The sequence below is a fragment of the Lissotriton vulgaris genome, unplaced genomic scaffold, assembly GCF_964263255.1.
Source record: "Lissotriton vulgaris unplaced genomic scaffold, aLisVul1.2 SCAFFOLD_315, whole genome shotgun sequence".
NCBI classification, from domain to species: Eukaryota; Metazoa; Chordata; class Amphibia; order Caudata; family Salamandridae; genus Lissotriton; species Lissotriton vulgaris.
The window spans coordinates 601,564-622,620 of NW_028250410.1; the positions used below are offsets into that span (position 1 = coordinate 601,564).

General features: G+C 47.4%; 1 protein-coding gene across 2 annotated transcripts in view; it reads left to right on the forward strand.

The window, feature by feature from the left end:
- The window catches only part of LOC147663269 (stromal interaction molecule 1-like), a 515,456-nt gene that overhangs the window by 159,135 nt on the left and 335,264 nt on the right, over positions 1–21,057 (forward strand). The window lies entirely within an intron of this gene.

Sequence of the window (21,057 nt, forward strand, 5' to 3'; positions counted from 1 at the left end):
TGCTACTTTCATTTTTTACTCTCCCTTGTTGAATCGGTTCCCATTTGGAGCTGTGATTACTATGCCACTATTCCAATAAACCCTTTTCTCCTTCGAAATGGATTTTCAGTGTGACCTCAGATGTTACCTGCTTCCAAATGTATTTTTATTAATACATGGGCACAGTTGCTTTCTTTATGTGATAGGATTTTTTACAAAATGTCCTATTTTTTCTTTTCTTTTTCATGCACAGAGAGATTAACTGATTTGTTCAGAATCACGGGGTGTTGTGCTGAGACCTAACAAGCACTGACAAATCCAATAGTTCTTGCCTTTGAGGCTATTGCCTCTGCCGTTAGTTCATGCTGTTCAGCATGGGGATTGCTGACTTTAACAATTAGTTATAGCCATGCTGTATAGCAGCATGGCTAAAAATAATTTACAAAAAGACCACGATGCATCCTGCGGAAATGCACTTTAAAAGCAATTTCTTTATCCCTGACTGCGTCATGGCGGTTTCTTAAATTAGTATTAGCCACACTCCAGAGCATCTGCGCTGCTTGCTGTACAGCATAGCCACAAGACCTTGCCAAACCCAATGGCTCTTTTAGATAAGAGCTATTGGCTTTGCCAATACTAGTCTCTTTTTTTTTTTTTGTTGTTGTTGCTGCTCAACCAGTGCAGTAACACGTCCCCGCCACAGTGTCAGTGCTGACCCTCAAGGTGAGAATGCTGTTGGACAGCAGCACCTCGAGTGATAATTTTTAGGGGGTGAAGAGGAGCAAAGAGGCTGTAGGTAAAATGGTGGGCGGCACCGAATTTGTATTCACCTGTATTTATTTATGTGACTATATTGAAAATTACGCTTGCCTTCTGGTAATGCAGAGGCTCGAGTAGTTGCCGAATCCGTATTTTACAAGCATCTGGTATTTCATGGTTATGACCGTTCGTGTGAAATACATATTTCCTCCAAATGGATGCCTAGGCTATTTGATTTCTTCCAAAAGACATAGGGGGTTCATCAAGAATTTCTATATACACGTGAACATTTTGTGGATTGTGAGAGCATGAGACTGTGACCCCCAAAAGGTGCCTAATGAAACAATCACAAAAAGTACATTGCATAAAAAGTGCATACCGTATTTTCCGGCTTATAAGACAACTTTTTAACCCCGCAAAATGTTCTGGAAAGTCGGGGGTCGTCTTATACGCCGGGTGCAAAATTTTATGGTATGTTTTCATGCGTTGTTTCATAGCGAGGACTTCACTCGAAGGTGTCAGACAGTATTGCCTGCTGTCTGCCTTGGTTGCCGCTTTGCTTGTATGCACTTTTGAATTGCCTGTGTTACTTTCACGCTGATTGCGCGTTTTCCCCCAAGCGCTCTGCCGTGCTCACTTCTCCGCCTCCATTTTGTTTGTTGTTGTCCTCCTCCGTAGCCCGCCCCGCCTCCCAGCTGAGCCGCCCTCGCCCCTCCCCCTCCACTTTCCATATATGACAGTTGCTCCCGCGCGCAGCGTTCACGCGCAGCGATCGCGCCCCAGTCGCGCCGAAGGTGCGCCAAAGGTAAGCCCGTCTACGCCCGTCCGCGCCTGGACCGTGCCCAGCGCCAGACCCCCTGGCCCTCGCATTGCCCAGCCCTCCCGCATTACCTACGATGCCACCACCCTCCTAGCCCTTAACCCCGGCCGCTCCCCCAACTGCGCCCAAGCCGCTCCTGGACACACCCATGGACCTTTCTCATGCAACTCCTGCAAATTCAGCGGCACTGACAACAACTCCGCTACGATCACACCACAGATTCCCGACCCCAACCACCTACAATGCATCTTGCTCAACACCCGATCGGTCCACAGGCACGCCATTGACCTATGGAATCTACTAGACACCATCTCTCCGGACGTCGCCTTCCTAACAGAAACATGGATGAACGCCTCTTCTGCCCCAGACCTCACCATTGCCATCCCAGAAGATTATAAGATCATACGCAAGGACCGTACCGGCCACACAGGAGGAGGAATCGCTATCGTCCATAAGAAATCCATCCACATCTCAACCAGCTCAGACGTCAATCTCGCCAACTCTGAACACCTTCACTTCCAGATCCACATCGACCCCAAGACCACACTCAGAGGCACCCTCCTTTACAGACCTCCAGGACCCCGCGCACAATTTAGTGAGGACATCACAGACTTCATCACCCCACACGCGCTCCCCTCCAAAGATTACATCCTTCTGGGAGACCTCAATTTTCACCTTGAAAAGAACAACAAGCATAACTCCACCACCCTTTTGGACAACCTCGCCAACCTCTGACTTAAACAACTGGTCACTTCCCCCACCCACATCGCAGGTCACACACTCGACCCTATCTTCACCTCCAGCAATCATGTCTCCTTCAGCCACACTACGGCTCTCCTCTGGACTGACCACAGCTGCGTCCACTTTACCTACAACAAGCCCAAACCCAACAACCACCCCCAACCAACTCTGCAAAGAAACTGGAACAAAATCACCATCGACCAGATCTCCTCATCGCTTCTTCTAAACCCCCCAGCCCACTCCTCAAACCCCGACCAAGCCGCCACCAACCTCACCCTATGGTTATCCAACAGCGCCGACATCCTAGCACCACTGAAAAAACGACAAATCAAACTTGGCAGCAAGAAAGCCTCCTGGTTCAACGATGATCTTAAGAAATCCAAGAAACTCTGCCGCTCCCTTGAGAAGGCCTGGAAAAAAGACCCAACCACCAGCACCAAGGACACCTTCAAAAACGCCACTCGCACACACCACCAACTGATCCGAAAGGCCAAGAAAACCGCCTTCAAGGACCGACTAGATAACAACGCCCACAACAGCAAGGAACTTTTCAACATCGTCAAGGAATTCACCAATCCCTCGGCCAACTCCAACGACATCACCCCCTCTCAAGCCCTCTGCGACTCCCTAGCCTCATTCTTCCACAACAAAATTGCAGACATCCACAACAGCTTCGACAACCAACCCGGAGACCAACCCACCCAACCATCTGCTGGACCTTCACCACCCTCGAACACCCTTAATGACTGGAACCCAATCTCCACTGAGGACACTATCCGCCTGATGAACTCCATCCACTCAGGATCCCCCACAGACCCTTGCCCTCACCACATCTTCAACAAAGCAGACTCCATCATAGCACCGCACCTCCGAGACGTCATCAACTGCTCCCTCAACTCCGCCACCTTCCCGGAAAGCTGGAAACACGCTGAACTCAGCGCCCTTCTGAAAAAACCCACAGCGGACCCCACCGAACTCAAAAACTACCGTCCCATTTCGCTCCTTCCATTCCCGGCCAAAGTCATCGAGAAAGCTGTCAACAACCAGCTCGCCGCCTTCCTCGAAGCCAACAATTCCCTCGACTCCTCACAGTCCGGCTTCCGAGCCAAACACAGCACTGAAACCGCCCTCATCGCAGCAACAGACGACATTCGAACTTTACTGGACAATGGAGACACAGTCGCCCTCATCCTCCTCGACCTCTCCGCAGCCTTCGACACAGTCTGCCATAGCACCCTTCTACAGCGCCTCAGAAACATTGGAATCCAAGGAAAAGCACTAGAATGGATCACCTCGTTCCTCACCGGAAGAACCCAGAGAGTCCGCCTTCCACCATTCAAGTCAGAGGCCACTGAAGTCATCTGCGGCGTGCCACAAGGATCTTCACTCAGCCCCACCCTTTTCAACGTATACATGAGCCCCCTCGCGGCCATCGCACGCCAACACAACCTCAACATCATCTCCTACGCGGATGACACTCAACTGATCCTATCACTCACCAATGACCCTAGCACCGCCAAAACTAACCTACACGAAGGAATGAAAGAAGTAGCCGAATGGATGAAACATAGCCGTCTGAAACTGAACTCAGATAAAACAGAAGTCCTTATCTTAGGTACCTCCCCCTCTGCATGGGACGACTCTTGGTGGCCAGAAGCCCTTGGAAAAGCACCCATCCCGACAGACCATGCACGGAACCTGGGCGTCATCCTGGATTCCTCACTTTCGATGAACAGACAAGTCAACGCCGTCTCTTCATCCTGCTTCAACATTCTTCGCATGCTCAAAAAAACATTTCGTTGGATCCCCACCGAAACTAGGAAAACGGTCACCCACGCCCTGGTCACGAGCCGACTGGACTATGGAAACACCCTCTACGCTGGTACTACCGCTAAACTCCAGAAAAAACTCCAACGAATCCAAAACGCCTCAGCCAGGCTCATATTAGACATCCCACGTAACGAACATATCTCTGGTCACCTGAAAAACCTCCACTGGCTTCCCGTCAATAAGAGGATCACTTTCCGGCTCCTAACCCACGCACACAAAGCACTCTACGAAATCGGACCAGAATGCCTCAACACACGACTGTCCTTCTACTCCCCCTCCCGCCAGCTACGATCATCCAACCAAGCCCTTGCCACTGTACCTCGCATCAACAAAACCACCATGGGAGGTAGATCCTTCTCCTACCTGACAGCTAAAACCTGGAACTCCCTTCCCACTTACCTTCGCCTTACTCAGAATCACCTAGCATTCAGAAAGCAACTTAAAACGTGGATATTTGACAAGTAATTCCCCACCCCTCCTCAAGCGCCTTGAGACCCTCTGGGTATGTAGCGCGCTATATAAATTCTTTGACTTGACTTGACTTGACCGCTTCACAATAGGAAATAACAAGAAACAACACACCTTATGTTGACAAATACAGCCACCGGCACTGGCAACGTCCACACCCAGGCCCTGCGCCATGAACTGTGCAAGTAACGAAAGCGAGCGTTTTTTCATAGCGAGGACTTCACTCGAAGGTGTCAGACCGCTTCACAAGCGAGCAAATGGCGCCATGAGTCTTACCTAGACTGTCGCTGCCGCTGCACACGCGCCTCCAACCGCTTGCACATCCCCAGGCAGACGAGGCAGCAGGACGAGGCAGCAGGACGTCCGAAATATATAACGGGCAGCCAGCGCCGAAGATGGCAGCCCCCGCTGTGTTGCACGTTTCGCACGCGCTCCTCCCCATGCACTCTCCATGATATGGGCATAGAAAGGGGACTGTAGAATGTTCCCGATGGCAGTAGAGCACTTGCCGTGATTGGCTGGTTGTTGCAAACAGGAAAGGCAGTCTGGTGAGCAGATATTTACTGTACATGTGGTGGTGAAGACAGTACAGCACCAGTCTCTGCACCTGTTCATACTGTATAGCACCAGTACATACAGTGCAAATGGCTGACAGTCAAGAACCCATCAAGGCTCCAGCAGTACATACAGTGCAAATGGCTGACAGTCAAGAACCCATCAAGGCTCCAGCAGTACATACAGTGCAAATGGCTGACAGTCAAGAACCCAGCAAGGCTCCAGCAGTAGCAAGAAGAAGGAAATATGAAGCCAGTTACAAACTTAAAGTTGTGGATTTTGCCACGGAACATAATAACTGTGCTGCTGCAAGACAATATGGAGTAACAGAAAAGATGGTTCGGGCCTGGAGAGCAAATGAGAAAGCATTACAGAGTATGCCAAGGGGCAAGTGTGCACTAAGAAGAGGCACCCCACATTGGCCAGAACTCGAAAAGCATGTAGCAGACATGGTGAATGAGCATCGCCAAAGCGGTTATGTAGTGACCCGAAATAAAATACGATTGGTTGCACTTCAGTGGGCCAAATCTAACCCAGATCTCAGCAACAGATTTAAGGCCACTGTATCCTGGTGTACTAGATTCTTGGGAAGGCATAATCTGGTATTGAGGCAAAAGACAAAAATTGCCCAAAAATTACCTGCGGATCTTGATGCCAAAATGCATAGTTTCCATCGCTACGTTATTAAGCTGCGCAATGAACATGGCTATGCGCTAAGTAGTATCGGAAATATGGATGAAACTCCAATGAATTTTGATATGGTTGCAAACAAAACTGTCCATCAAAAAGGTGAAAATACAATTTTAATAAAAACAGGACATGAGAAGTCCAGTTTTACAGTGGTACTAGCATGCACAGCTGATGGCGCAAAACTGAGACCAATGGTTATTTTCAAAAGAAAAACAATGCCGAAACTCAAGTTTCCTGTTGGTTGTTTTGTGCATGTGAATGAGAAAGGCTGGATGGATGAAGAAGGGGTAAAGCTATGGCTTGATAATGTATGGAGCAGGCGACTAGGTGGACTTCTACAAAGACGTAGTCTACTGGTGTGGGATATGTTCAGGGCTCATTTAACTCCAAGCACCAAGCAAAGATTGGCAAGACTAAAAACAGATGCTGCAGTTATACCTGGAGGATTGACATCGTTGGTGCAGCCACTGGATGTGTGCCTAAACAAGCCATTTAAAGATCTCATCCGAGAACAGTGGAATGAGTGGATGGTTAGCGGTGAAAAAACATTCACAAAAGGAAGAAACATGCGTGCTCCACAGTTGGATGTTTTGTGCAACTTTGTCATAAAAGCCTGGAATGACATCGATGCAGAAACAGTCATAAAGTCTTTCAAGAAGTGTGGCATATCAAATTCATTAGATGGTATGGAGGACGACTACTTGTGGCAAGATGAAGAGGATGCCGAAGCCGAGACCACACCATCTGATACGGAATTACCAGATCCATACGATGACTGCCTTACAGATGTACCACAAGATCTCATTGATTTACGTATGAGATCAGATGACGAAGAGGAGGATTTTGAAGGCTTTTAAAGGGAACGTTGGCAAATCCTGTAAAAATCGCTTGGACTTATGAAAAGTTATGAAAAGTTTAATCCACTTGCACTGTTTCATGCACTAATTTATGTTTACCGTACATGTTTGATGACAAACAGGTATGTTCACAAGTGACAGTTTTTCATATGGTTCTAAATAAAAATATTGCGACTAAAGCAATATTGTTTATACAACCAATTTGTTTGAGTTCAGTCTTTGAGTGTGTGTACAATAAACGCTTAACACTGTCCACTGATAAAGCCTTACTGCTCACCCACAGGGAGGAGGATTAGAATCACTAATACGGTAAGCCCAAAATAAATTCTCGAAATGGCTATGCAGGACTGCGTTGGACTGCGCTGGAAGTGGGGGTAGTCTTATACAGCGAGTATAGCACGAAACCTACATTTTATCAAGAAAAGTAGGGGGTCGTCTTATACGCCGGAAAATACGCTCTTGAAGAAATAAGGTGAAAAGAACAAAAAAATTGATTAGGGCGGGCAAATCAGTCTTTGGGTACTGGTCCAATTTTGATGTTAATGTGTGGGTACCAATAACGGTTGCATAAATAAGTTCCCCACTGTTTTGACTAGAGATGAAGGAGTCGGAGGAGGCGAGTAAGGGGACATCTTCCATTTCAAAAGATGGATCCCTTCTTCAGGTGACTTGATGATAATTTAATCTGATCTGCTTTCTTTGGTCACATAGGTGTCAATGCTTTTCAACCTCGTATGCTTCGGCTCGTGGTATTTTGATCCTTTTTGGACGACCTTCCTTTTTATAAAAGAAGAGTTGTGATTTTGCGGTTTAACATAGAGCCTTGGAGTATAGTTTGCTGTGGCAGTATTTGGCAGCCTCTTAGGGAATGTTTCACACTTCAGTTACTTTGGGAACTTGGTAATCTTTTCATGGATCAAGCGGTCTTTGTTTGATGTTGCCTTTTTCCCATCAGTCCTGAGAATACAGCATGCTTGCTTGAGTCAATGGATTGTTTTTACTCTGGGTGAACATGTACTACTCTCACTGCATTCGGGGCGGTACTTCCTCTGTCAGCCTTCAGTGGTCATGCACCCCAGGTCTAGGTGGAAGTGGAGCTGGGTAGATGAAGGGCGGGGTCTGGAGCCGGGACTATCAACCGACCCCGCCTAGTGTTGACTACCGGAGTTATTTTACGGTTATTATACCTAGGATATTAAAGGGCACACACAGATCTCTGCAGCAGGTGCTTTGACCCTTAACATTTTTTAAAGTGTAGTTCTGTTTGCGACTTCTGAGAAAGTTTAGGGGGCACAGTGTTTTAAAAAACAAATTTATAACTGACTGTCAGGCTCAGCTCTTCCTGGCTGTCTCCCACCCCCTCTCGCAAATCCCCCCCTTTCCCTCCAGCATTCAACTGAGAGGAGAGTCTTGCTCCCTGTGGTTGAGTTCATACCGCCGCCCTGCCACGAACCTGGCTTGTCCTCACAGCTTGGCCTTGAATAGTCATTACAGTGCGATTACATCCCCTCAGTACTCTTCAATGCGTTGTATAATAAGGGAAACAGCCTTTACAATGGAAGCATTACAACGCATGCCATTACAACACGTCGTCACAACCCGAAAGGCTTGTTGCAGGAGGTGGAATGTGTTGGATTTAACTCCAACACCTTCCCTACTGTTGCACACACTGGCGTTGGAATAGTAAATTCTACTATTCCAACTTCCAGCACACCCCCGACAGCAAGTCAGGGTAAAGGTATGCGTTGTAACGGCATGCGTTGTAACGGCATGCGTTGTAACGCCATACAACCTTATTATAAGCGTGTAAATGTGTCCTTTACTGATGCGGGAAGCGTGTTCGTAGAGTTTCTCTGCAAAAGTCATGTTTTAACCTATGCACTAAGGAATTCGTTTTGTATTCAGAATAAAGACCTAGTTTTGAGACTTAAAATGTTAAAACACACTCTGTTTGACTTGTACCAATAGACCAACGAAAAAAACACAAACTAATTAATTGTAAAAAGTATTGACCACACCAAAAGGTGTGACCTTGGCAAGTGTGAGATATTTATTTCAAACATTTGCAACATGCTGTAAATCTGGCAACTATATCAAGATAAATGACTGACCCAGCAGCCTCGACACATCCGCCATGGAGACGTAGAGCAATACCACTGAGGCGGTTGTGTGCGCTGCTGGGCAAGATGGCACAACACTCTGCGGAAGACAGCAAATGGCTGAAGTGGGTGGAACCTCCATGGCTTATGCTCTGCTGGACATGCGAGTGGAAGTTCAAGAGACCAACTGATACAAAGAGGGGATATGACCCAAAGCCTGTCTCTATATAGGTTTTTTAATTACGATTTTTTGGGAAAACCAGAAATGTTGCAAGACAGCTAAAGATGTCTTTATGCCAGACCTAAAATGCAATTTCTCCGAATGAAGCACTTTTCTAGTCAATCTGATTGTAAACTGTGTTATTGTATTGCCATGGTCAGTGGTGCGTTGGGGTGCGTTTACGGACAGCTGGCACACTCCCCTATCACAGGGTCTGTATGGGTGACGTTTTGATGTGGGAGGGGGGCAGTAGTTCTGACCTTGTTGAGTTTTGCCGCCATGCCTTTGCGAGAGAGTTGAAATCCACATGTGGCTGAACTGCTTCCCCTCTAGGCCCCACAGGGCTATAGGTTGTTGGACTAGTCCTTGTCATGGGCACGCATCTCTACAGGAGCAGAGAGTCCTCGGGTCCTCACTGGTGGCCATGTGGCTGTCTGCTGGCCTTCTGGGCTCGGTGTCTATGAAGGGGTGTGCAGCCTTCCCTTGTGTTGGTGGCTCTTGGCTTGGCTGGCAGGTGTTGGTTTCCAGGGTATGCATGAAGCCTGCTCCTCTGCAGAAGAATCTTAACTATTGCAGATTTCTTGGCTTTCCTTCTGTAGATGTTGCTAAAGCCCCTTCACCACAGTGATCGACTTCTTCACTATTGTGCATCCATGATGCTTTGTAGCACTTGAGAGCACTCGCTACTGGGTATTTGGCAGTCGTCTTCTGCAGCTCTGGGTTTTCTGCAGCTTACTGGGTGCTTTGGTGACCAGGGTGGATGGCATCAGCATTGCCTGGCATACACCCTTTGATGGTCCAGTGGACAGCACCAAGTCCATGCGTGGGCATCGTGTGCAGCACCATGGCCATGCATGAGCATCGTCTAGAGCACGAAGGCCATGCGTTTGCATCGTCTGGAGCACCAAGGCCATGCGTTTGCATCGTCTGGAGCACCAAGGCCATGCGTTTGCATCGTCTGGAGCACCAAGGCCATGCGCGAGCATCGTCTGGAGCACCAAGGCCATGCGCGAGCATCGTCTGCAGCACCATGGCCGTGCGTTTGCATCGTCTGCAGCACCATGGCCATGCGTTTGCATCGTCTGCAGCACCAAGGCCAGGCGTTTGCATCGTCTGGAGCACGAAGGCCATGAGCAAGCATAATCTGCAGCACCATGGCAATGCGCTCACATCGTCTGGAGCACCAAGGCCATGCGTGAGCATCGTCTGCATCACCAAGGCCATGCGTTTGCATCGTCTGGAGCACGAAGGCCATGCGCGAGCATAGTCTGGAGCACGAAGGCCATGCGTTCACATCGTCTGCAGCACCAAGGCCATGCGTTCACATCGTCTGCAGCACCAAGGTCATGCGTTCACAGCGTCTGGAGCACCAAGGTCATGCGTTCACATCGTCTGGAGCACCAAGGTCATGCGTTCACATCGTCTGGAGCACCAAGGCCATGCGTGAGCATCGTCTGGAGCACCAAGGCCATGCGTGAGCCACGTCTGGAGCACCAAGGCCATGCGCTCACATCGTCTGCAGCACCAAAACCATGCGTGAGCATCGTCTGCAGCACCAAGGCCATGCGCGAGCATCGCCTGTAGCACCAAGGCCATGCGTGAGCATAGTCTGCAGCACCAAGGCTATGTGCAGCTGCTCAAGTGTTCCTTTATTAAAAGTGATGACATCAAGACAAGATAAAAATAAGTTTCCACTCCTCTGTACCAGACCTCTTGCTCTCCTCTGCACCTTCCGACGTGATGGAGTGAAGTGGCCGCAGGGCAATGGAAAGGGGTGAGATCAGTGTGGCCAGAAGCGGGAAGTAGTCCTGGTTGTACCTCCTCTAAGGTAGTGCATAACCATGTACTCCATCTTTAGAACGCAGCTGCTGATAGACTTATAATTGCATTAAGTACATGTTGCAAGGGAACACAGAAGATGCACGTGCTGCCAATCAATTACCTGCCTTCTTTTGGCTAAACATCAGAATTGAAACAAATGTTTGTTTTGACCAAAAAGTGTCGTTTATTTATTTTATTTTAATTAGACTCATTTAGTCATTTTTACCTCAAAGGAATTACATTTTTACCAAATCACACACCTTCAGTCATACAACTTTCACACCACACTATATACACAATATATACAGACACATCGACAAACAATGTGAATTATTTCAACAATGTAATCAATTGGATTACAGTAAAGCCCAAAACCATTTGTATTTTGTAAGAACCGTTTGATGTTTTTCACAGTTTTAGATCATCTTTTTAGGCTTATAGAGTCTACGCGTTTCGAACTCAAAGGAATTAATGAGTTCTCATCAGGACAGACCTCGGTCCTGATTGATTGGCAGCACGTGCATCTTCTGTTGTTTACTATTAGCTTGTGGCAAGCTGTGCTGTTGGGAGCCCGAACCCAGTAGTTTTTGTTCAAGGCAAGGGAACACTGCGGCAAGCAGAGCATTTTCAATAGCTCTCACCGCAGCATTCTGATGAAACTGTGCGAGTCCTGGACAGGATTTCTGTGTCTTCCCTCTGCCCAGAGCCGGCGCCACATGGCTTGGCATGGAGTCCACACGTGTCTGCGTCTCTGCGGCATGACTCAGGTTGCCATCATGGTTGAGCGGAACCAAGCCGCCCTCTTCATTATCATTGGCATGCAAGGGATTCAGAAGGAGGGTGGAAAGTAAGCACATTCTCTACAGCCTGCAAGCCTGCAGCTGATGTGTTCCATCCCAGATCCGCGCCAGATCTCTGGGCCTGCCACCTGGTCCTTCTGTCCTCCACCCTTCAGCACCCAAAGAGCACTACATTGTTAATAAAGTATTTTAAAAGCTAATCTTATAGCTTGATTTGCAGAATGTCTTAAAACCCAATAGTTCTGCAGCAGTGAAGGAATCCAAAATTGCAATATTTTAACTCTAGAAAAGGTGTTAAGAAGTCTTGAGTCAGCGGTCTAGTCTGCAGGGGGCTGCATCAAAGCAAGGTGGCAAGGGGAAGAGAAGCTGAGGGGTAAAGAAAAAAAGGCCTCTCCGCTGTGAAGTTTCACCACCAGCTGACCCCTTGAGATACCTTTTCCAGTAATGTCCTGAGTAGATTGTTGACAGCGGGGGTAACAACAAACAATGAGTATTGTACAGAGTTCCCCAATGGGAGCTAGGAAATTAGCTCAGCCTATCTTCTCTCTCACTCAGTTAAAACGTGGGGGGTAAAGTGCATGGTGTAGACCCTTATTCAGAATGTAAGGATACCTCACACAGGCTACCGGCAGGACCACAACTGTTGTCCCAGCCGATGACCGTCCAGCGTCATCATCGGTATCCTGCTCCTACGGCAGGCTGGCGGTGCAATGCCCGTCGGGCAGCAAGGGAAGCTGCACTTTGGCGGAGATCTTCTATTCCGAGCCAACGGGTGTGTGTGTGTGAGGGGCCTATAAGAGTGCAATAGTGAGCGTGGTGGTGTGTTTAAAAAAAGTCAGTAGAGTCCTATTGGAGATTATTTTAATAGTCAGGCTCACTGCTTTGTTAAAAAATAAAGGGGTATTAAGGAGTGGTGAACAATGAAACCACCCCTTATTCAACCCTTGTTGTGAAAGCGGTCGACATGTTTCTCGCCCTAAGGGCGATTCGTCAGGACCTTCATGCTCATATAATTGCTTGGATCCTCCAAATTAAGAGGACACCGATATACGACCTGTATAGTGTCGTTCAGAAATGGTTCCTTACGAGGGACCTCCTGGGAACCGTTGTAATCCCTCCTGAAGGCCTCACGAGCTGTCCAGGTGGGGCCAGCAGCGAGTGAGGAGTTCCTCAAAAGTCGCTGGTGGCAGGCATCTCTGCACCTACCCCTCCCACAGGAACTTAGATGACTGGACAGCTATTTTTTAACAAAGCAGTGAGCCTGACTATTAAAATAATCTCCAATAGGACTCTACTGACTTTTTTTAAACACACCACCACGCTCACTATTACACTCTTATAGGCCCCTCACACACACACACCCGTTGGCTCGGAATAGAAGATCTCCGCCAAAGTGCAGCTTCCCTTGCTGCCCGACGGGCATTGCACCGCCAGCCTGCCGTAGGAGCAGGATACCGATGATGACGCTGGACGGTCATCGGCTGGGACAACAGTTGTGGTCCTGCCGGTAGCCTGTGTGAGGTATCCTTACATTCTGAATAAGGGTCTACACCATGCACTTTATCCCCCACGTTTTAACTGAGTGAGAGAGAAGATAGGCTGAGCTAATTTCCTAGCTCCCATTGGGGAACTCTGTACAATACTCATTGTTTGCTGCTTCCTAGGACGAGTACATTGGACCCCATTAAAAATCGTCCACCCCTATTCCCCCTGTTTGATACCAGCGGGGGTAACAAACCGGAGTGGAGCAACGAATGCGGTGCTGAGTACCCAATGGATACACAACGAGACGGACTATGTTGGAGCCAGGGAAGGACGTCCGTTGATGTAAAATGATACTATACGTGCTGCATGACTGATCTGATTTGGTAGGACGTCTGCTGAACGCACAGAGGAAGCGTCCATTTAACCCTAGGTGAAATTGATGGGAGCTACTCAAACCTTTGAAGATGTAAGGTCTTGCAGTTCAGTGCCTCTGGATAGTCGGATGCCGGGTTGTTCTTGCGCTGGGCCTGTTTGAGAGTTGGTTCCTTTGGTCTTTCCTCCCACTGCACGGGTCATGGCTGCATAGAATGACCCCACGCTTGTAGGTCTTGGAGGATTGATTGAAGGGCTGTGGATGTTGGTGAGAAGATACGGTCTCCTATGTTGTTATCTTTCCATTCTCCTTCATCGAAGACCTGTCTCTTCCGGTCCTTCGTGCGGACAATATGCGCAGCACGGTGTCTGTGCGGATGAAATGCAGAATACAATGTCTCTTGGTAGGAGCTGCTGTCTGCACGTGGGCCAAGCATCATGCTTTGTGATCTGTCGCTGGCATCAGCAAAGATCCTTACGTGTAGGACCTCTTTGTTTCATAAGGCCACTCTTGGCTACACTGTCCATGCCAGGACAGCGGTTCCTCCCTCACGGCATGTACAGTTGACCCAATGTAGCACCTCGTTCTTTCATCTTTCATGAGGCCACTCCTAGAGACACTGTTCATGACAGGACAGAGGATCTGTCCCAGGGCAGGGACCATTGGCCCTGTATTGGATCTCTTTGTTTTAGGAGTCCACTCGTGGAGATGCTGTTCATAATAGGACAGTGCGCAGGTACCTGCTGGTCCTGCGTAGGACCTTTTGTTTCATGAGGATATTCTTGGGTACACTGTCCCTGGGCAGGTACTCATTGGTCTTGTGTAGACCTCTTTTTCATGAGACTGCTTTTGGGGACACTGTTACGTACTGGGTTGTCCTTTCTGCTTATCAGTGTTCATCTAGAAAAACCGAGAAGGAGGAAAAGTTTAATTTTGTCTTCTACTGTGCAGCTTAATTTGTGCTCAGGGGCCTGCCTTTTGCCGCCGGTGACTCGGACAGGAGGCGTTGTGATGTCAGAACTCAACTGTAATATGATATTTAAATTGAGTAGGTACGCCATTTCTTTATCACAGGACGCTAGGTGCGTCACAACTCTCCTGTAATAAACAAATTAGAGAGAGGCCTTTATACAGGGATTGCAGGCTCCCATGTATTACACAGAGCTATATAAACCTTACTATTATTACTGATGCAGTGTTTGTGGGTGACGAGAAAACATTCTTGACTTTCCAGAAAGAGAAGTGCGTGGTCTCTGTTGCAGTGTGTGTTGGTGCCAGTGCGCCTGATATCTGGGGCTGAGTTACAGATGGTACCCCGGGGTTGCAATGGGCGTTTGCGCCCGCTTTGCGCTCCCCAGGGCACTGTGGTGGTATAGAAGAGTGTGCAGATGCTTGTGCGTCCCCTTCTATAATACCGATAGCACTGGTGCACTTAAAGCGCAATCGCTACCAACAAAGGGTGTTCCCTCATTTGCATAGGGGGGTGTCCTATGCAAATGAGGGAATTCCTTTGACTCTGCGCCTGCGCCATATTACTGACGCGGGCACAGAGTTAAAGATGCCCTCAGGTGGCGCACTCTCAGTGCGCCTCCTAATAGCAGTCCTCTGCAGGGTTAAAGGGGGTCCCAGGGACTCCCCCAACCATCTCCTTGCAGGCGGGTGCAGCCACGGACTGCACCCACCTCCCAAGGGGATCTACGAACCCCTTTGAAAGCAGGCCCGGTTCTAGAGGGTGGGCCGGGTGGGCCAGGCCCACCCAAACATGAGCCTGGCCCACCCAAACATGATGTGAGCCGTTTTTTAACCCCATCTGTGTTCAGGCTGGCTCTCCTGATCCGATTCAAGAGGCTGCTGCAGCCTCTGCGCAGCCCAGCAGAGATTATCGCGGCCCATTGTCACATAGAGAATGACAATGGGCCAAAGCCAGCAGTCTCAGCATGTGATGGGAGTTCTGCCCTGGCCGTAGGGCGGAGGTCTTCAAACTGTGGGTCAGTGGCGGCAGTCCCAGGAGGGTGCAAATGCCTCTTTAAGTACTGAAGAATGAAGATGGCCTGGAAGAGCAACTTTTTTTTTTGCATTTCTAGGCTGTCTTCATTTAAAGTCAACAGCTTTGCTAAAAACAACACAATATTTGATAAGTATTTTGTTGTATTTTCACGTTCAGCAACTGCACTTAAAATAATGCTCACGCCTACAAGTGAGTAAAGAGGTGTTAAATAAATGCACATTAAACTAATTGATGGGACACGCACATCATGAAACTTGGTTAATGTGATACCCGAAATGTCTGTATGAGAACAGTCACAAAATTGAATCCAGGATACTGGAGTGCATAATAGTGACGTATATTTATATAGTTTTGCAGTCCCAGCATGTAACAGAAAGCAATGTGAATATGTAGGGCATTATTCTAGAATTGTAATAAACACTGTATAAAATAGGTTGCCACACAATGATTATGTGATCAGGGCCAATGGAATTATGTGGAAGGGGAGCACCATAGACAAATTATGCAGTATAATGCAGCACATTGTTAACTAGTATAAGTTAATTATTTTGAATTTTTTTTACTTGGTAGAGCTGTCTGGGTAAAGATTTCACCCCATTAGTACCAATTTAACAGCCAAATACAGAAATAAGCTACTGAAAGTTGGCAAGTTACCCTTTGAAAAGGGCTTCCAATGTGCGCAAACACGTCACCATGTTTTGTAGTAACTTTTGATCAATTTGAGCTTCAATTGTTTTTTAAATCTGCATTTTATACTGCACGTGGTGGATTATGTGGCAAATACATAATTATGTGAAAAATCATGTCACAGATGCAGAATCGCATAATTCCAGCAGCCCTGTATCAGATAAAACAAGTGCTTTAGCAGCAGTAATAGCTAACTAGACTGTACCTATTGCAGACATTTTTTATGACCATTAAAAGTACACGTTTTAAAACTCAACAACCTTACATTGCCTCTAAAAAAAAAATGTTTTTGTCATCATGATGCTTCAAGTTATTCCATAAATGAAATCACATTAGACCCCCTCCCTGAACTCACACACTGGGATGGTTGTTTTTACCAAAGGGTATAGGAAATCTTTGCAAAATGGGCGCCTTAGTCCCCATACCTCAGCCAACTTGGCCTCTGTTTACATGCAGATGTCCTTTCAGGTGAGTTGAGAGGGTACACGGGAAGAGACCCTGCATTCAGAAGTTTGTGGGTTGAGTGGTGCTGTACGCTGTGGGGATTGAGTGACGCTGTAGGCATTGCGGGTTGAGTGGTGATGTAGGCGTTGTGGGTTGAGTGGTGCTGTACGCGGTGAGGATTGAGTGACGCTGTAGGCATTGCGAGTTGAGTGGTGATGTAGGCGTTGCAGGTTGAGTGGTGCTGTACGCGGTGGGGGTTGAGCAGTGTTGTAGGCGTTGGGAGTTAAGCGGTGCTGTACGCGGTGGGGATTGAGTGGTGATGCAGGCGTTGGGGGTTGAGTGGTGCTGTAGGAGGTGCACGTTTTCAGCAGGCACACTCCTTCAGCCGTCAGTGCACACTTTCACTAGGCACACACCACTATCCGTCACTGCACGCTATCACCAGACATACACACCACCAGTTGTCAGTGCACGCTTTCACCGGGCACAAACACCACCAGCCGTCAGTGCACGCTTTCACCGGGCACAAACATCACCACACCTCAGTGCACGCTTCCACCAGGCACACACACCACCAGCCGACAGTGCACGCTTCCACCAGGCACACTTCCACCAGCCAGCAGTGCACACTTCCACCAGGCACACACACAAACAGACGTCACTGCACGCTTTCACCAGGCACACACACACTACCAGCCATCAGTGCACAATTTCTACAGGCACACACACCACCAGCCGTTAGTGCACACATAATTTGTTAAAGCATCCACAATTAACTATTGTAGCAATCGCAGTATGGCGCACTTTACTTTTACCATATCTGTGGGACACCTTTTTGTTCCACCTCGTAGCACTGCATTCTTTGATTGCATTTTGCCGCAATATATTTAATTCTTCACTGTTTTTTCTTAGTGCTTTTGCTTTTAATCCTCAATTTTTTCCACATTCATCCTTCTTTCCAACCTCAAACCAGGAAACGCAATTTTCCAAAATTTTCTCATGTTAATGTTGGGCCATCCGAACCTCTTGACAAAAACACGTACTGATGCCAAAATCCATTTAAAAAGCAGTTTATTTAAACCCAATGCATTTCAGGCCTCTTGGGGCCTTTCGTCAGGGGTAACTGAAAGTACAAAATAAGTCCATTAAGATTCCATCCACCCGTTTAAAACCACAATATCATGTACTTCAATAATTATTATCAAGGTTAACATTATGTAATTGTGTTAAAAATAAGCTTCAAACAAGTTACACACGAGAATTCATTCTAACATAAACCCGAGTTAACACATTGCTGCCTTCATGGGTTGCACTCCCTGTGTTTATGGAACCAACTGTTTGCTCTCTTAATCATTAACTGTGCATCTTTAAATATAACATTTTCACTGGTTCCCGTTGTAAAACCCTTTTTAAACATTTCCTGGCTTACCTGCTGTTGTTAAAACAGCGTGCTCACTCCAGCTCAGAACAAAATAATAAACTCTCTTGCATCCTCTCGGTTTAAAAGCGTGGCTTTCACTCCTCCCTCCTTGAATTCCCCACTTAGTGCAACTCTAATTATCACCTGTGGAATACTAAACCTCGCCCATTCCCAACTGATTACTCACATTCCCATAGTGCACCATAAATCTAAACGAACTTAAACACTGGAATATTTTTCTGTGCACAATGAGGAATCATGATTACATAACATTATTTGGCACTACTATGACATTGCAATTATCATGAAGTACTTTCGAGTCTTCTTTGAAAATTAAAGTGTGCTTTTTAAATGAAAGATTTTCCGCCTGGCTTGAAGGTGGTCACATGCATTTTTTCCAAAAGTTCACTGTTTTGTTCGGGCACTTTACTTTTAAACATATTCATCTAAAGCGCAGCATGCCACCATTGCTACAAAAATACATACACATTTTTTGGGCCTACAATTTGTTGACTTTTGTTGCAATATTTAGCAATGCCAATAGCTCAAATTTAATTATCCCGAGACCTATTGCATTGTAAATGCTTGTTATCATTATATTGACCATGGATGCAAGGCAACAATAAAAATGTCCAGATAACTGATGATTACCGATCCTGCTGGAGAGCAATCCTTGGTTGGTAGTTTTGAAATGCAGATCAACTGTATTTTATGTGGATAGCTCAGTGGTTTACTGTCTTTGTCACAGTGATTCTTGTTTTACTTGCAGCTCAGAAGTTACAATCCTAACATAGAACAGTGACCTATGAACTGTCATCAAAGAGCTGCATACAAACCTGAATGGTTTAGTTAGAACTTCACATTTTGTTTGTGTTGAGATATAGTTAGAACTTCCTCAGTCTTTCATTATTCTAATGTTGCTAAAAAGAGTTAGCTTGGGCAGATATACATTTTATTAGTATAGCCAACCCACCAACCATTAGGGTATGCTTTAAATCCTGAGTTTGTGCTTCTCCAGACCATACCCTCTTAGAATATCCCGCCCACCAGTATGGATGACACGAGTCCTACACTTTCTAATCCTCATTGGCTTATGCGACATTCCCTATAGACTGATTAACCTACTTGCATCATTCATTATCTCTGTATAATGTGTGTGTGATGTGAAGTACTGTGACACCCTACACTGATATGAGTAGCGCTATACAACAAATGAAATGCATATGAGAGAGGGGCTACAGAGGGTTGAAGGGCACTGTTGAAGGGTGGTAGTAATGGTATCTACGGATGAAGAGGTCATTGGTGGGGCGCCAAACAAGACTTTTGCATTAGTGCTAAAGCCGGCCCTGTCATGCCCTTTCGGTTTTTGTTTATTTAATTAGCTGTCAGGTCATGAGTGCACAGACTGTTTGGTCGGCCCTCTGGGGCTGCCCAAACTAGTAATGCCCACTCTGTCTTTCTCCATACAGGCTGCATTGGCTGCAATGCAGCCTGCATAGAGAACATGGCCTCCACATAAGGCCCTGGCTGGGCGGTGTCCCGACCAATCACAACACTGCTTGCAGAGTTGTGATTGGCTTTAGGGAGGGAGCCAGGCTGCCTGCATCTTGTTCCTACCAGAGGCAGGAGAGCAGGAGCCGAGAAGACATGGGTCCCAGCCAACGGAAAGGTAAGCTATATTTTTTAATAATTATTATTATTAAATTAAACACCACCCCGCGTGACCCCACCCCGCGTGAACCCCCTTCCCCATCTCCCTTGCCCCGCGAGTCATGCCGGCCGCGAGTGCCGCAGTGGCCCACCCTAATGCACCATTGGCCCACCCAAATAAAAATTCCTGGAGCCGGGCCTGTTTGAAAGTGCAGCAGGGTGCCTCCTGCACTGTGAATGCGCTGCCCCCAGGGCAGCGCGAGTTCATGGCTGCCCTGTGTGAGGCTGTAGGGGCGCTGGAAGGAGGGATGCGGGGAGGGGGAGGGCTGCAGCCCCCCTAGATACCCGTGGCGTAGTGTAGAGGGTGAACGAGCTGTTAAAGAGGGCTTCAAATGTTGCCTCTGAATGCCCATTTGTTGTTGGTTCAAAGAAGAGGCCAAGTGCAGGCCAGTGTCTTTCATCCAACTGCTGTTAATTTAACTTGGAGATTGTTTATTTTGAATTTCCTCGGGTACAAAGCGAGGGAACGCTGTATTGTGAACCGAGTGCCAATGTTGCTGGGGTGCAGGAAACGCGATAGAAAGGCTACAGGATAACACATTTTCTAACGCACAACAAAAGAGAAACCCTTGTAAATGAACAAAAAATATTTCAAACCATATCAGCATCAAATAAGTTCAAATGAGATGCATTTTTTTGTGATTCTAAAGTGTGACGGAAACGAAGATTTGATAGGATGAAACCAAACTCATTTTACTAGTATGATGCAGAAATGCCAACTCCGATTTTTACTCGTGTTTAGACTTTACATAGGTTTAGTAATAGTGCTGCTTGTCTAATGCTAATTTTGCGGCCGTTTAAGGAGGGCATTTCCGTGGGAAGTGTGCTCTATAAACGGCAGTGCCCAGCACCCCATGCTTGAGGCATATTTGGGGCAGTGTGTTACAAAATGTGCTGCTGGTCAGAGTCAGACACTATTTTCCCACCAGTCTCCGGCTGAGGAGACGAGGGTCCGGTGTGACGCTTGGATTTTTCACCAGCTGTATGACGTCACTGACGTAACGCTGATGGCAGCACCCCCACTCTTTAACCTTGGTCCAGCTCCACTGTGTGAGGCCAACCACACGGTGTGTGATGCGGTCTTGCTTCCTCTCATCGCGCACAGAGGTGGTGATGTCTTCTGGTCGCGCCGGGCACATTCGCTGAAGTGTCCACAGCCTTGGCAGCCCCCGCCAGGACATGCCAACAGATAGAGAGCGTTCCGTCAACATCTGGGATCCAGACGAGACTGATGCAGTGATGCACGTGCTGGTGAGGGGAGGAGTCTGCATTATCAGCTAGACGCAACTGT